Source organism: Sphaerodactylus townsendi, linkage group LG13 (assembly GCF_021028975.2).
Source record: "Sphaerodactylus townsendi isolate TG3544 linkage group LG13, MPM_Stown_v2.3, whole genome shotgun sequence".
In the NCBI taxonomy this organism is placed as follows: Eukaryota; Metazoa; Chordata; class Lepidosauria; order Squamata; family Sphaerodactylidae; genus Sphaerodactylus; species Sphaerodactylus townsendi.
Window position 1 is genome coordinate 29,314,674 of NC_059437.1, and position 14,720 is coordinate 29,329,393.

At 42.9% G+C, this 14,720-nt stretch overlaps 1 protein-coding gene across 1 annotated transcript in view; it reads right to left on the minus strand.

The window, feature by feature from the left end:
• The window catches only part of FHL1 (four and a half LIM domains 1), a 39,054-nt gene that overhangs the window by 15,800 nt on the left and 8,534 nt on the right, over nucleotides 1-14,720 (minus strand). The window contains exon 2 of the mRNA XM_048514731.1: nucleotides 13,885-13,937. The gene's annotated coding sequence lies outside the window, so the exon portion shown is untranslated. The remainder of the gene's footprint in view (nucleotides 1-13,884; nucleotides 13,938-14,720) is intronic.

Here is a 14,720-nt window from a genome sequence, read left to right on the forward strand (position 1 = left end):
TGGGCTCTTAAATGACCCTGGGAACATCAGAGGTGGAGGGAGGGAGAGGGAGGATTTTTTAAAAACAAAGTTGGCTACATTATGAAGTAGCATTAAAGTCCCCTTTTTTTGTGATCAAATTGAGGCTCAGTTGAGAGACTGTAAAATTTGGAATAATTTCATCCCGAAAAAGTACCTTAAAGTAAATATCCTCTCGAAAGGAAATCTCTCCTTCACTACATATTGCTGGTAGCTGGCTTATGCACTGCCCAGCTGGGGAATGGATGAGTCCAGTGACTTTTAACACTTTCTGTCTTTAGGGGTCTCTCAGCATCAGCTTGTCTGCTGAGGCACTGCTATATTTTTGCCATTAAATGACATGAAGCTGCCTTTTACTGAGTCAAACGATTGGTTATCAAAGGTCCTTTACATACAGTGGGAATAAAATATCCCACAGATAGTTTAAGAAGATCCGTTTTGGCTTTTTGTGTTCCCACAACACAAGCGTTGCCAACCAAAACCGCTCTTTTTCCTGCCTGCTGGCCAACAAAGCTCTGGTCAATATTAGAGTTGCACCCGCCATTTTGTGTGCAGCAGCAGAGATTCTCCTGCCTCCAATGTTTGGTGAAGGTTTCCCACAGACATTTCCTCTGCTTGAAGTTCATCCGCACACGATTTTCCATGTAAAAAGTAGATACATAAAGTTTGTTTTGCCTAGTGATCCCATGCACGTGTCGTTTTTCCTCTTTTTTATCTTGAGAAGCTACGACAACACAAATATGTGCATATTGCAGCTTTTCTCATCATGATGTCGTAGTAGCTTCACAAACATCCTCCTCAAGACAGAAGAAAAGTGACACGTGTGTGGGATCACAAGTCAAAACAAATTTTGGTCATCTACTTTTCACACGGAAATCATGCACTGATGAGCTACAAGCAGAGGAAACCTCCTTGGGGAACCTTCACAGAGAATCTGCTGCAGCTCACAAAATGGTGAACACACAGCGAAAATGAGAGTAAGAGATTGGGCAGGAGAAATAAAGTGTTTCCTTTAGTTCCATCAGCAGGCAGAAAATGTCTTCAACCTGGGTTGGGGAGAAAATATTGCTAGTTTAGCAATTTAAAAAAATTTTGTGGGACCAAGCTGTGTGAACTTCTTCCCCAAAAATTGTTTTTAAAATGTCCTCAAGACATTTTATTTCTGCTGTGCAGAAATGACCAAAGTCAGTACTGTCTATATTCTGACTGGCAATAGCTCTCTAGAGTCTCAGGTCAAGATCTTCCATAACAACTGTTATTTTAGCTGGAAGTGTTGGACCTGCTACAAGCAGCAGATGCTCTACATAGATCCCCTCCCCCATCCTTTGTATTTGCAAAGGATTTGGAGGGGGTGTGATGTTTCCTTTTGTCTGAAAAAAAAAGATAAGATACTCATTCAGATTCCTGCTGTTAGGTTCACAAAGCAAAGATAGATGGGTGCATTCAAAATAACATCCATTTATTAGTAAGAACATTCAAGAACAGAACCAACTGCTTTCAAAACAAGGGAGCGTTACAGTTCCAGCAAACAAACAGAAATAATGAGCAGGGACTCCCCCAAACGAGACTAAACCAAGACACTAAAAAGATCAGAGTGGTAATCAGCCTGTTCTACTGTCATGTTTGCAATGAATACACCACAGGGATGTTTGAGGATATATGTTCAGTTCATCAATTTTGGGCCTTACCATCACTGGATGCCCTAGGGCATAGGTGTCAAACATGCGGCCCTCCAGATGTTATGGACTACAGTTCCCATCATCCCCTGCCAGCACGATGCTGGCAGGGGGTGATGGGAACTGTAGTCCATACATCTGGAGGGCCGCGAGTTTGACACCTGTGCCCTAGGGCATCCTCGGCACTCTATTGCTGTTGAACATGTCAGAAAAAGATCTGTGGTGGATGGTCAAAAGCCAAAACTGATCTTCTCACTGAGGAACCCATGTAAAATTTCCTTAAATGAAAACAACAGCTTTTCTCAATTAATTTGCAATTGAAAGGATTCAGCCATTATATAGATCCTTTACATTTTGTCTTTTAATTTAATTTAAACTCATAGTCTCCAGTCCAGCCCACTCGTTAAGATCCTCTTCTCAGGCCCTGCTTTCGCTGCCCCTGCCACCTGCAGAGGTGAGGCAGGAAGAAACTGGAGATACATGACCTTTTTGGGTGGTGGCACCTCATATTTGGACTGCCTTTGCCAGAGAGACTCGTCTGGTTCTTAGTCTATTCTTCTTTAGGTACCAGTCCAAAAGATTTTTAAGATAGATTTTAAAGTAAGGATTCAATCTTTTTTTAAAAAATTATGGTCTGCTTCTATTCTGAGGACTGTTTTATGATTATCATTTTGAGCTGCTGAACATTGTTGCTTATTATTGTTATGCACTGGTTTGTTTTAATTCTGTGATTCTGATGCAGTAGTTTTAGGATCTCATTGCACTGTCTTACTTGCAAGGCGCCTTGACCAGATCTCTGGAGAACCAGTGTTTAAATGTTCTACTTATATAAACAAATAAGCACACAATTGCTGTCCCTCAACAAGAATCTCTTTATCACCTCTTCCATCCCATCCTCCCTCTGAGAAGTTCAGGCTTCAAAGGTTGGAGTGCTGGCCAAAGTCTTTTCTTGACATAAACCATCTTGCCATAAAAAGGAAAGACAGTTGTGGGTGGACTATAGTCTTCTCACATTTCTTTCCAGCACTCAGCATTAGAGAAACAGATGCTTAAAAAGAGAACACAGACAGAGATGGCTTATTAGTCACTATCACCAAACTGGGAAGCTGAAAAGAGGTAAACTGAGAGCAACGAAGGCACCACACATCTATGCTTTGGCATCATGTTTCTCATTAATTCTACATATAAATTCCTTCTCTAATGGCAGCCCTATTAAATGTCCAATGTGTGTGCAAGTAGGGGTGACAACTCAAAGTTGGAATTCCTAGGGATTTTCTCCAGAGGAACTGACCTTGGTTGTCTGAAGATGAGTTGTAATTCGAGGCTTTCTTTAGGCCCCACCTGGAAGTTGTCATGCCTAGTGTACAGATATATATATGTTGATGATAAAGGGCCGAACCTTCAATATACTGAAATGAATACCATCCTGAAATGTCCTTGTGAATGCAAATGAAGGATTTGGAGATCTTGTACAAGGTGGTCAACCCTGAGCCACGTCAGAACTATGGCAAACCTTAGAATTTGCATATTTTAAGAAAAAAATGAATTATGGTGTTTGAAGAAGTGGTTCAGGCTTTCACAAGCTGCACTTTCTGAGACATTCATTTTTGTGGCAGAGAATGTGGCCCCAAAGTAGCTGAAATAAATAAGGAATGGAATTCTTTTCCTGTTGGGTTTTACGTGGGATTAGAGTCAGGGAGAGGAAGAGAAGGAGTTTGTAAGCCACTTTGAGATGGTTGAGAAGAGTGGGATATAAATTCAAAGTCTTCATGAGACATCTGGCCAAGGCTTTGTGAGTATGATTAATGTAGGAAGTGTTCAACATATCTTAACTTTGGTTTGTGTGCTTGGAGTTGTTATTATTACCCTAAACCTGACGATTAAAAAAATGACTAACATGAAATCCGTGTGGAGAAATTGGTAAATTTCACACAAATCATTGTTGGTTGATGGTTTTGTTCATCAATACATCCATCAAAAGTAGTGTACCTATGCACAGTCTGTCACAGAATGTGAGCCAAAGCACCAAACAGTGTGCTGAGATTCCAGAATCAATGCTACCTGGGCAGGTGACTGGGAGAACAATCCTAAGAAAGTCTACTCAAAAGCAAGTCTCACTTTATTCAAAGTCATTTACTTCCAGGAAAATGTTCTTGGGAATGTAGGCTGAGTTTATTTCCTGACAATTATTATAAAGATGGATTCAAGAAGACTTCAGATATACTGAGAAGGGAATAACCAGCCCCCAAATACACTGGAAATGTTTTCACTCCTAGCATTTCCCCACGGGTGTCCTTTTTCCACACCTGCTCAGTTGGCTACATGAGGAAACACTCCAGCATTGACCCAAATCAAGAGAAGATCAAAATAGAAGAAAGAGGCTGGAAGAAAGAAAGCACAACGCTCAGGGAGGGGGAGAGCTCAAGCTACTGTTGATTTATTGCTTTCGTTTGTCATCTCTCCACTAAAATCTCCTTGCCAACTGCCTATCAGCACCCACTGAGTTTCAGCAACAGATGGTAATAGCAAAAGCCAAGGAGAAAGAGTGCTGAAGCGGGTTGCAGCCGTCACAGAGCAGAACAGATGGCATGGAGGTAAAAGAAACCGGAATCTCTCTGTTGGTCAATGGGGTCATACGCCAATTTACAGAACCAGAAAATGCAGTGGGCAAAGATGTCCAAAACATCGCTAGTTCCAAATCCACACTCTGCCATGAAATTGGACCTATCTTACCTTCCCAGTTTGTTATGAGGCTTGAGCTTCTTGCACATAGTTGTATTTAGCTCTTCCTGCCGATTCTGGCAATATATAGTTTCTCTTTTTTTAATTTTTGAGGAGCTGTATTCAAAGATACACAGGCACACATATGAGAATCTTAGCCACTCAGAGCCACTACCATTGAAAAGCATTGGGACCACCACCATCCCAATACTTTTCAGTGGGGGTCCTCCAAGAAGTTAAAATTCTCACAAGCATGTCTATGTATCTTTGAATACAGTTCCACCAAAAAAAATTTAAAAATAGAAAAACTATACATTGCCAGGATCAACAGGAAGAACGGAGTGCAACTGTGTACTTTGGGGTTGAAAAGGTCAGAGCCTACTGAGCAAACCTCCTGGGGAAACCTTCAGCAAATGGGGGGGGGATCCCTTCAGCAGCACACAAAATGTTGGGCGCAAGCAAAGGGTGAAACTGACCAGCGAGCTTAATGGTTGGGTGGGAAACATAAGATGCCTCCTGAGCTCAGCATTCCACACAGCCAGGCAGGCAGCTTAGGGGGGAAAGGTGCACTTTAAAGTGTCCTCAAAATAGGACACCTTGAGCAGAAATAAGGAGTTCTAAGGACCTCTTGTGGAAAAAACTGTGCAGACTTCCTCTCCACAATGCGTTTTTTGCCTCTTCAGAATATCTTATTTGTGCTGTAAAGAATGGACCAGTGGTGAGCAAAGTCTATGCATACAAGAATACAGGATCCAGTAACCTTTGCTTCAGTGTCCTGAAGGCATAGATTTTAGAGAGAATCCATGGAGACTCCAATTGTCCAAGATATAGAGAGAATCCATGGAGACTCCAATTGTCTTGATTTTTATGAATAACTACTTTGCCCCACTTGGATTGGAAAGAATCAAACTAGGCTCCTGGGTTTGGATCTAAAATGGAGGCGCAGCCAGAATTTGAAGAAAAAAGTAGCCACACATTCATCTCCAGGAGATTTAGGCCCATTTCAAGGCAAAGGGTGAACCACATGACACAGTTGGGAATTCCCAGGTGCGAAGAAAGTTGGATTGAACCTGTTCCAGTCTAGAGATGGAGTACCAAATGGGTACTCCATATAGTGCTTGAGGAAGCAACTTGGCACAAGCAGTATGACTTGAAATGTGGTAAATAGGAAGCACACTAACAAAATCTTGCTTCCAGTTGCAGCGGGTTTCCTGTGATTTTAGTAGTTGCACAGAAGGAAAGTTTTCATGCAGTCTGACAGCTTGAATTTGCCTGCTGGGTTCGATGCTGCAAAAAAGCATATGTAAGCCACCTATAGAATAAAAAGAGGAGGCAATTTCTTATATCCTTGACCTCCTCTCTGCAGCCTTTGGACTATGGTACAGATTATTCACAAGAGTCCCTGAAACCACAGAGAGGATTTTTGGAACAAGAAGCAGCTTGTTGGGGGAAGGAAAGTGAAAGAAGACCCACTTCATTGTCTACATTGTCTACTTGGATTTCCAAAAGGCTTTCGACAAAGTTCCTCACCAGAGACTGTTGAGAAAACTCAGCAATGAAGGAATAAGAGGGGAAGTCCTCCTATGGATTAAAAACTGGTTGAGAAACAGGAAACAAAGAGTGGGTGTAAATGGGAAGTTCTCACAATGGAGAGATGTCGGGAGTGGTGTCCCCCAAGGATCCGTTTTGGGACCAGTGCTCTTTAACCTATTCATAAATGACCTGGAAGTAGGGGTGGGTAGCGTGGTGGCCAAGTTTGCAGATGATACCAAAATTATGTAGGGTGGGTAGAGAACCACAAAGGATTGCTAAGAGCTTCCTAAAGCTTTTAGGAAACCTTGATAAATTAGGGTGAGTGGGCTCCAGGGAAATGGCAAATGCAGTTCAATGTAGCAAAATGTAAAGTGATGCACAATATAGGGCAAAAATCCAAAACTTCACGCCCATAAGACGCCTACAGGGGTCAGTGTGCTATCAAGTCACAGACCAGGAAAGAGATTTAAGCGTCTTAGTTGATAGTTCCATGGGAATGTCAACTCAATGCATGGCAGCTGTAAAAAGGCAAACTCTATGCTGGGGATCTATTAGCAAAGGTGAGAATAAAACTGCAAAAGATTGTCATGTCCCTTATATAAAACAGTGCAGTGCATGACCGCGACTTGGAGTAACTGTGTCCAGTTCTGGTCGCCCGCATCTCAAAAAAGGATATTGGAGGAGATAGAAAGAAAGTGCAGAGGAAAGGGCAACAAGGATGGGAGTTAGCAGGGACTGGAGCGCCTTCCCTATGAGGAGAGGCTGCAGCGTTTGGAGACTCTTTAGTTTGGAGAGGAGAATTGTGGCTGAGGGGGATATGATTGAAGTCTACAAAAGAATTATGCATGGGGTAGAAAATGTTGACAGAGAGAAATTTTATCTCTTTCTCACAATACTAGAACCAGGGGGGCATTCATTGAAAATGCTGGGGAAGAATTAGGACTAATAAAAGGAAACACTTCTTCACTCAACGTGTGATTGGTGTTTGGAATATGTGCTGCCACAGGGAGGTGGTCATGGCCACTAACCTGGATAGCTTTAAAAGGGGCTTGGACAGATTTATGGAGGAGAAGTCAATTTATGGCTACCAATCTTGATCCTCCTTGATCTGAGATTGCAAATGCCTTAACAGACCAGGTGATCGGGAGCAACAGCCGCAGAAGGCCATTGCATTCATATCCTACATGTGAGCTCCCAAAGGCACCTGGTGGGCCACTGCGAGTAGCAGAGAGCTGGACTAGATGGACTTTGGTCTGATCCAGCTGGCTTGTTCTTATGTTCTTATGTGCTTACTTCGCTTATTCCTTCCATAAGCTTTTTCACTGGATCCAACCCACTGTCTTGGGTATAGATAATTACTTACTACATTTATCCTACCACTGTATACAAAATAGTTTACAATTCAGACTGTCTGCAATATAATGTGAACAAGACAAAAGGAAGCCAGAAGAATAATTATGCAACGCCATGAAGAAAACAAAAATGGAAACAAATTCAGAAGATAGAAATAAGGCACAGATGTTCATATACTTAGTTCTCAAATATATACTCAGAAAAATGGGAACAATGAGATGAAACCCAGTTGTTCTGGGTCATAAGTCTCATCCCAACTCTAAAGTTCAGTCTGGCCTGTCTCAGTTTACAGGTCCTGTTACACAAAAAGCAGCAACAATTAGCACCTTTAAAAATTAAGCCCTCTGTATGGGTGTTACTGGAAAAGACAATAATGCTAGGAAAAGTTGAAGGTAGCAGGAAAAGAAAAGAGGAAGATCCAACTTGAGATGGATTGACTGTATAAAGGAGTCCACGGCCCTCATTCTGCAAAACCTGAACAAGGCTGTTAACAATAAGATGCTTTGCAGGTCATTCGTTCATACAGCTGTCATAAGTCGGAAGCTACTTGACCTCACTTAACACACACACAGGTATCAGAGTTCTGGACTCTGGTCTCCCATGCTGATGATGCCCTTCCTCCACAACTCCCTTGACATCTCCAGCTCAACGAGTGGCCCTTAGGCATATTTTGAAGATGCTTAGGTCAATTGTGATAACGTATGTCGGTCATTCTTTACAAAGACAAACAAAGCTTTTCAAAAGTCCTGATTGACATGGCTTTCTTTGGAGGATTAAGTGCAAAGGTTACCCTGTGAATATTCCAGATGAGTCTAACATGTCTGATGTGAAACCTGAGCCAACCTATGTTCTAAAATAAGTTGCCAGACTTTGATCCACCTAGAAGGACATGCAAATATTTCATTCCAGCTTGAAGTAGCATCCTAATCCCTCAGTCAGGCAGCCAGCACTTTAGTTTCGAAGGGGTTTGGATGGTAATGCAGCACACACAAAGTATGCAGCCAGATCAAATGTTAGTCCTGTCAAATTTGTTGCTATTAGAATAGAGTACAGATTCTCCACAACAACATAACCTAAGCAAATGGAAAAGCACACTGGAGGTCACCAAACCTAAAACTCTAAAATAAAACATTGGGAAAAAATGAATGGTTTGGTAATAAGTTCAGGAAAGCAGGCTTAGTAAGCAAAACATGTCTTGGTTCAAATGTAGTACAATGACAAAAACTGAAATCTACAATAATGACTGAAACTAGGGCTAGGAGTAGTTTCAGGTGGGTAGTAGTGTTCTTAACAACAGTTAAGAAGAAGAAGAGTTTGATTTTATACCCTGCCTTTCTCTCCTGTAAGGAGGCTCAAGGTGGTTTACAAAATGCTTTCCCTTCCTCTCCCCACTTCAGACACCTTGTGACTAGCCCAAGGTCACCCAGGCTTCATGTGTAGGACCGGGGGGACAAATCCAGTTCACTAGATAAGAGTCCTCCACTCATGTGCAGGAGTAGGGAATCAAACCCTGTTCTCCAAATTAGAGTCCACTGCTCTTACCCACTATACCACGCTGGCTCTCAGTTAAGCCCAATATGTATGTAATGTAAGACCATTGCAGAGACTCTACATACTTCTACAATAAATCACATTTTATTTTTACACAAATCCTTTGGCAAGCTCCCTGCACAGACAGAAGTGAAAGTCTGGGCCGTGTGCCAGAAGCAGAGACCTTTCAAAAGACTCCATGGCTAGTTTGCATGTCATTTTGCCCAGTGATGAACGTGCCCTCCCAGTTCTTCATGCCAATAAACAGCCTCTTTACAACCCTTCCCTTTTATAGTACTTTAGATTTGTACAGGGAGAGGAGTTGCTTATCCCTTTCTGGATCCCTAAATTTATTAACTGCATAGAACACACATATACTACCGGTACTTCTCTAGGGGAAATAAATGAATATGCATCCATGGAATGTTGGGAGACATGTTACGACCATTAAGCCTGGGAAACCCTCCCACATTTTCCTCTCCAGGTGCTTGTCCAGGATCAATTCTCAGAAATTTACCTTCTTCAGATGTTCCACTTGGGTCAGCATCGTCATTGTTACTATTCATTCAAGCAACCTAAACTCCCCAGCCCTATGCCTCTCCCTGAGATGTCCTCATTGGTAGGTGGTACCTCTGCTTAGAAACAAAGCACCAAGGAAGCATTTGGTGGTTTCCTAGCAACCACTGTCTGAATTCCACACATAGAACAAGACTCCAGGAGGAGTATGAATGGCAACAGAGGAAGCAAAGGAATGTTTCTGGAATTTCCAGATCTTTTGTCACTTGATGAATGGAGGACCTATCAACAGGATACTTGGGAGACTCAAAATATAGTATCAAAAGTTAGAGCAGTGATACTCAGTGGCTCAGAAACTACCTGTGGCTCTTCTGAGCACTGTTCCCCAATGTGGAGCTTGTCCATGTTTCAGGAGAGAAAGCACAAGGCCCTTGCCTGATGGGACTTCAGATGCAGGGGGGTCCCACTTTGAAACAGCCACCCCCAGAAGAATAGATAAGATGCAAGCTTCCCTGAGATGTCTTGGGATAGAAGTAAATGTGACTCTTTTGGTTGATGATAACTGCAAATTTGGTTCTATGGGGTGATTACCACTAAGTCAGAATATTGCCCCTACTGTTTCATGGAACCTTGCCCTTCTGCTGCTATCTGCTGAAGCATTCAGATTATAGGAAGAACGGTCTTGAAACATTTGGAGCAGAAGAGTCCAGAGTGGACCTTTCTCATACTCTAATCCCCAGTCACTCCAATTTGTTAACTTTTCAGTATTAGCTGATAACATTGAGATTAACAGAAATGCCAACACAGCAATTTGTCATCTGTGGACTAGGTCAACAGCAAAGAGACTTTCAGGGTACAAAGGGTACAACAACAGCTGCTGTTCCTCAAGATCTTGATTCCAGTTATCTGCATGGGGGGAAGCAAAGTTTTCAATGTAATACTTGTGCATAAAGAACAAATGCACATTAGATGCACATCCAAATGTACACCATGGTCTGCTTTCACCTGGCAACCATGCAAAGGAATTTGCACCGGCAATGGAATGTACATGCAGGGGTGGGGGGGGGGGGATCTCTGTTTTTTTCTGGTATCCACTCATGCCCGACATCCCTACCATCCCTACCATGATCATAATGCTGGCAGGCATTTTTCTGACTTTTGTTTCTTAAGTGGTAGTAGTGATATATCTATAGCTATCTCTCTCTCTCTCTCTCTCTCTAGACAGACAGACAGATGGCGCATGGGGACACAGACTGGTTCCAAATCGGCAAAGGTGTCAGACAGGGCTGCATTCTCTTACCCTATTTGTTCAACCTCTATGCTGAAGTGATCATGCGAAAATCAGAGCTAGAAGACTCAAAAATAGGAGTGAAAATTGGCAGCAGAAACATCAACAATCTCCGTTACAGATGACACAACATTACTTGCAGAGACCGAGAGCGATCTGAGACAGTTGATAATGAAGATCAAAACTGAAAGTGAAAAAATGGGCCTCCATCTCAATATGAAGAAAACAAACATCATGACGACAGCTAGCATAGATTGGCCCCAAATTAGCATTGACAATGAGGACATTGAGTGCGTCCAGGACCATCTTCCTAGGATAAGCTGACCATCCGTCCCGCTTTTGGCGGGACATTCACGCCTTGAAAGAACTTGTCCCGCGTCCCGCGGGTTTTCCCCAATGTCCTGGGTTTTGGAAGGCTGCCACACTGCCTTCTAGGGCGCAAGGCAGTACGGCAGCCCCTCTCCGCGTCAAGAGACTGCCTTCTTACGCTGCCGTTTCCCGCCCTGTGACAGGGTGGGAAACGGCAGCGCCCCAGAAGGCAGTACGCCGCGTGTGTGTGTGCGAGTGTGTGTGGCTGCGCGAGTGTGTGTGTGCGAGTGTGTGTGGCTCCGTGTGTGTGTGCGAGTGTGCGCTCCGTGTGTGTGTGTGCGAGTGTGTGTGGCTCCGTGTGTGTGTGTGCGAGTGTGTGTGTGTGCGCGCGGGCGCGCGGGGGGGGGGCGCCCGCCCGTCCCGGTTCTTGAAGGTGACCATCTGGTCACCTTATCCTAGGATCAAAAATTAACTGTAATGGAGAAGTAACTCCTGAGATAAAGGGGAGAATAGCATTAGGACGTAGCACAATGCTGAGCATGGATAAAATTTGGAGAAGCAGAGACATCAAAACCAAGCACAGGCTAGTCCAAGCCATCATCTTCCCCATAGCCATGTATGGGTGTGAAAGCTGGACTATAAAGAAAGCCGACAGAAGAAGAATAGATGCTTTCGAGTTGTGGGGTTGGTGAAAACTACTGCGCATACCATGGACAGCTAGGATGACAAATGCAGAAGTCTTGAACAGCATAAAACCAGATACATCACTAGAAGGAAAAAAAACCAGGCTCAGACTTACATACTTCGGTCATGTGATGCAATCAAATTCGCTAGAAAAATCTATGATGCTTGGTCTTGTCAAAGGCGGGAGAAGACCTGGATGACACAGAATACGATGGCTGGATACCATAAAAGCTGATACAGGCATGAGCATCAACCAGCTGAAGGAAGCAGTACTTAATTGAAAAATGTGGAAAGAGCTTGCATATCGGGTTGCCAAGGGTCGAGAATGACTGAATGGATAACATCATAACATAGCATTATAGATATAGTGATTAGCAACTACTTAAAAAAATGGCAACAGAAAGTTCATGGTTGGCAAGGGGTTGGATGGAATGGCAGGCACAAGGGGAGATATAAGGAAATGGTTAGGGAAAAGGTGAGAAAAGTCAAAAATTCCACCCATACGCACAGAGTGGGAAAATTTGCTTTGACATCCATTTTTCCAGAAAATTGAAGCAAAGTATGTTTGAGAAACATCAGAACAAACCAGGGGAAACAACAGAAGGGACGGAATGCAAAGAGAACAAACAGAAGACATCACGAGGATATGCCGAAAACACCTGCTTCAGCTAGAGAGGCAAAGCAGAACAAAACATTCATGAGGAAAATGCTCAAATCTTTAATCTAAAAGTAGCAAGTTATCATAGGATGAACTGTTTTGAAATCCAGCCACCTACTTTCCTTTTCCCCCTCAAACGTTCTCAACACTTATGGAGTAGGTTGCCCTCCCCCCACACATACCTTTTCCCCTCCCTTTGACAGTCAGTCAACATTTTGAACCCCTGGGACATGTTTTTTACAGGTCTGCATTTAATAATAGCTATGTTCAGACTCAACCACAGTCTGATAAATGTGACTGTTCAGATATTTTCAGCCTGGATATTGTGGGTCAGTGACGGGTTATATCAACTTCAACTTGGCACTGACTGGAGGTATATTCACAAGGAACACATTTTTATTGCAACCCAGCCAAGCACATTTTTCAAACTGCTTGTTCCTCTAACTGCTCTCTGAATTATATTGCTCCTTTGTTCTTCCTCCAAACACCTCAAGATGGTACATACAGTTACCTACCCATCTGCACTACCTTCTCAATAACCCAGTAAACTAATCTATGGCCACCAAAGGTAATTTCACTTCATAGCTAAGCAGGAGTTTGGACCTAAGTCTTCCAGGCGCTATAACCAATAATCTATCCAAAGCACTACATTGCCTCTCATTTCCTGTTAGGTTAATTACTAAATTTTGAGGAAAAACTGGAAAACTTCCAAAAATGGGGAAAATTATAGCAACTGGATTTATTTTGGCCTCCAACAAGCAAACACAATGAGCATTTCCTTTATAACCCTCAGTATTAATCCTCAGTATTAATTCATAAAGATATGTACTTATTTACTGACTTACTTGTTTTCATATCCCACCGTACCACCCCCTTTTTGGGCTTGGGGTGGCACACAACAATTTTAAAACAATAAAAACAGTTTAAAACAGTTTACGTCACATCAATAAATACAATACCAAGAGGTGACATCATCTCAGTTTTAAACTATATACCAGGGCACTAATAAATAACAACCCTAACAAACTGTCAAGGTTGACGGGGAAGGTCTCCAGATGTTAACTAAAGCTGCTTCAACCATAAGCCTGGTGGAACAACTCCAGAGCCAGCGTGTGTAGTGGTTAAGAGGAGGTGGATTCTAATCTGGAGAACCAGGTTTGATTTCCCACTCCTCCACCTGAGTGGCAGGGGCTTATCTAGTGAACCAGATGTGTCTCCACACTCCGACATTCCTGCTGGGTGACCTTGGGCTACTCACAGTTCTTCGGAACTCTCTCAGCCCCACCTATCTCACAAGGTGTCTGTTGTGGGGAAGGGAAAGGAGTTTGTAAGCCACCTTGAGTCTCCTTACAGGAGAGAAAGGTGGGGTATATAAATCCAAACTCTTCTTCTTCTTCCATCTTATAAACTCTGGAGAACTGCATAAGGTCCTACAGGGCCGTGGTCTCCACAGACAGAGCATTCTACTAGGCTGGGGTCAGAGCCAAAACCCCCATGGCCCTGGTTGAGGCCAGCCAAACTTCCTGGAGTCAGGGATCACCAGTAGATTTGAATTAGCTGAACAAGCAAATTAATTGAGGCTTTAGTCTGATACTTACCTTGAGTCACACAGAGAACTGAATATTAAGAGCAGGACAGGATCAAGAGCCAGCTGTAGCAAAAACAAAAAGCAGGAGAAAATATCTACAAATGTTCAGAGTCTTAACAAGATCACATAGTACATGTAGTCAGTTTGAATAACTGGATTATGCTTTTTTTTCACCACTTCATTCAGGGTGAATATAGTAATGGTGCATTGATATGGCTATTTGAGGTTTGCTATTTAAAATATTCTATTTTACAAATGGTGGCAATTCCTAGAGGACTGACCACTTAAATTTGTGGCAACCAAGAATCTTATGGGACTTTGAACTCGAGCAATATTAATAGGGCTTAAAATTTCATGAACTAGATAGAACCTACTTCATCAAATGCATGAAGTATTATTCTTATATCACACACACACTGAGGCCAAATTACTACGAACTATGAGTGGTGGGAGACTCTCTATGAAAAACTGCATATAAATTCTTAACAGCTGTCTTGGGCGACAAAACAATCTGCCCAACAGAGGCATAGCAAGGGGGAAAGCGTCCTCCGCCCCCAGCCCACCCTGGCCCACCCATCCCCCGCCCCAGAACACCCCCGGAACGCCCTCGCCATACACCCCACAGGGCGTACACCCGGTGCGTCGCGCCCTCCCTTCCCCTTGGAGCTACGCCCCTGCTGCCCAACATTATGCTAAAGTAAAACCTGCAGCGTGAGAGAAAACTATTGACTTCACTGAGCCCTAAATTAGCAGAATCAAACTTCCTCATAAATTCTAGTTGGAAAAATTCTAAAAAAATAAAAAATACTTTTTAAAAAGTTAAAACAATTATATATCTTCTACCAC